Genomic DNA, 3,272 nt, shown 5'->3' on the forward strand with positions numbered 1-3,272 from the left:
TGGCCAATATCAGTCTAGGTATGTCAGTTTCAAAGGCTGCTTTGTCTGTCTGTCTGTGTCTGTCGATTTGTTTGTTTGTTTTTGTGCCTGTCTGTGGATCTGTTCTGTGTATGTCTGTTGATTTGTTTGTCTGTTTGTCTGTCGATCTGTTTGTCTCTCTCTCTGTGTCTGTCTGTCTGTCTGTTGATCTGTCTGTCTGTTTGTCTGCTCATCTGTCTGTCTGTCTTTCTCATTTATTGAAACACAAACTCTACGTTACATTTCTAACACTAAATACAAGAAATCTACTGAGTTCAGCTTTAGTTTAATGCAAACTACTTTTGTAGTCTCTAGTGTGTATGTTCTCATCTTCTTCTCCAGGGAAGACACGTGTCAGCTTGTGGAGGATGACTCTAGTGTTGCATCGTTGTAATATTATTGAGAATTTTTTCCCCAAAAACCTCTAGAGTCAGCTTCATTTGTATAGCCTTCAATGCCCCTTGATCTTCTGGCTAGTTTGTTTAGATAGTTGGTAGCTTCTGATCCCCATGTTCCAAAATGTTCAAATACTAGAGGAGTGAAATTGAGGCTTGATGTATTGCCAGCAAGTTGTTGTCTTTCTGTCTGTCCGTCCGTCCGTCCGTCCGTCCGTCTGTCTGTCTGTCTGTGTATCTGTCTGTAACATCAATCACGGTCGATTGCCACGAAACAATGGTGAAGACTGCGTTCCACGCCCCAATGCAAATAAGGGTTTCGCAATTTATAGAAGTTGCTATAATTTAAAAGGGGTCCCTTTTAATTAAGGTTTAGAAACACTAGAAGCGAAGATGATATATAATGCTGCTCTAGCGACACAAATTTTGCATGAAAAACAGGCCAGTTGATGTCAGAAAGCACACGGGCCGTCTGATTCTTGTTTCTAAGAGTCTGGCAACGCTTCTCTGGTAAGAGACGTCATTTCTGCAATCTGACATCCGGGAGGTACAGTTCATTCCTAATACGGTATACGTTGCACTTACCTATATGTTTAGACGTATAGATACTTTTTAAATATAGTACTTTTTCGGGAGAAAAAATAGGCTGCTCAGTTAGCTGCAATTAAGAACGTTCCAATCGGCTATTGGCTGCATGTATTTCATCGTGCCCTTTATCGGAGTTATTGTCAAATATTAATCCTAACCCTCAAATTTCCAGAAAAACTAAACTAATATTCTTGACACTGATTACAGTAGACACATAATACAATTAAAACTAACTTTATGCGACATTGTTTTCGTGTGTTTTAGACGTAACAATGGCGGCAGGATTCAGTGCAATAAATGGATCATTTGCAAAAGTTAATTTAGATATTAAAGGGACGTATTCAAACATTTCTGTTATTTTAAGACCAGACGATAACGATGGATTGATTCTGCGTTACGGTGGATCTATTCTAGATTTCATCGAGATTGAGTTAAGCGACGGTTTTGTCCAATTTCGCTACAATCTAGGCAGTGAGACGGCTACCATAAGCAGTAGCAACAAGATGTCTCTGTACAGGTGGCACACCATTAGAGCCGAACGTCGACATCAACAAGGTGAGCCACATAATCTTGATGCTAAATATTAGGGACGTAGCCGCCGGACTCGCAGGTTCGGTTGGTCTGGTTTCAGCCGGACCACTTTTTAATATTTGTTTTCTCATTAACGGACCATTCCTGTTAATTTAGAAATAGGGCATAGCTGATTAAATAAGCTTTTATTTAATTACTCTGAGACGGTCTCATATCAAGTGCCTGCAGCCCCACAGATCAGAACGCATACAGCTCGTAGATCTGTTCATTCTGGTTTTATAGAAAAGCAGATAGTAAGTGGAACTAGATGTAGCTGTTTCTGTCATCTCCCTCTAGTGTCTCATCATTTATTGAACTTTTGTTTTCTACAAGATCGACTCTTTTGAAAGTCTAAGGATTTACCCAGTGCTGCATCGTACTCTACACAGACCCAATGCATGTTTCTATAGAAATGGCTGCCCATTCACTAGAACGTCGATGACTCTAAGACGTTGCATTCTGTCACTACATTACTATGTAACACCAGAAATAGATTATCGTTGTGTGTCTGTCAGCACATGCGCGCGTCTGCGCGTTCTTGTTAATTTTCAACCGGACCATGCACTTTTAAACTGCCGGCTACGGCCCTAAATATGTTCACGTACACCGTACACTCCTACCACGATTTTTCTTTTTGTGCATATATCTATAGGTTGGTTAACAGTAGATGGACAAGTTTCTACAGGAATGTCATTAGGAGCTTCTATTATATTGGATGCTCATCCTCGAGTTCTGTTTGTTGGTGGACACGATGATATTTCGGTAAAGTGTGCATGTGCGCGTAACTATTACTTAGAAGTGAATCTAGAATTGGCTGTGTTCTTCACAGGTTACGACAACTAAAGGATTCTCCGGTTGCATCAGTTATCTAGAGTTTAATGATCAAATCGTCAATCTGACAAACTTCCTTTCTTCGGCAGCAATCACAGAATGCATCGAATACCCATGTAACCTTACATGCGACGAAAGAAGGGACGATTTGTTTAGGATCAGCAACAAGTATACTTGCAGATGCGATGATGTAAGCTTGTTACCCACCTGTCGTTTTGACGTCGACGAATGCGCTTTAGGACAGGATAATTGCACACAAGGCACGAAATGTGTTAATACCCTCAATGGATTTGATTGTATATTCAAGTGTAAGTTTGACACGTGTTATAACAACGGTACGTGTCATAAACATTTGTACAGTGGAATAAAAACATGTGAATGTCAATCGAATTATACCGGATTACGATGTGAGACTTACCTCGACGGTTGTTGGCCATCGCCTTGTGTTCACGGAACATGTGTACCGACAGACAGTGGCGCTACTTGTCTCTGTAGGACTGGTTTTACAGGACCATATTGCGACGTGGAAATAATAGACAAATGTCTGTCATCACCTTGTGACCATCAAGGCACGTGCTCTGATCACGTTTGTGGATACACTTGCACCTGTAAAGACGGATATGCTGGAGCAAACTGTGAAATCAATATTAATGAATGCGCAAGCAATCCTTGTAAAGAAAACGAATTATGTCAAGATGACATCAATCGATATCGTTGTGTGCGTGTGCACAACGCGTGCGACGACAATGTGTGTGAACACGATGGCGTCTGTCTTCGACTCTCCGACAAAAATCATTGCTACTGCACGAACGGATATCACGGTGTCCACTGTGAAGTCGAAGTCAACGAGTGCAGTTCTAGTCTTTGCTC

This window comes from Corticium candelabrum, chromosome 9 (genome assembly GCF_963422355.1).
Source record: "Corticium candelabrum chromosome 9, ooCorCand1.1, whole genome shotgun sequence".
NCBI lineage: Eukaryota > Metazoa > Porifera > Homoscleromorpha > Homosclerophorida > Plakinidae > Corticium > Corticium candelabrum.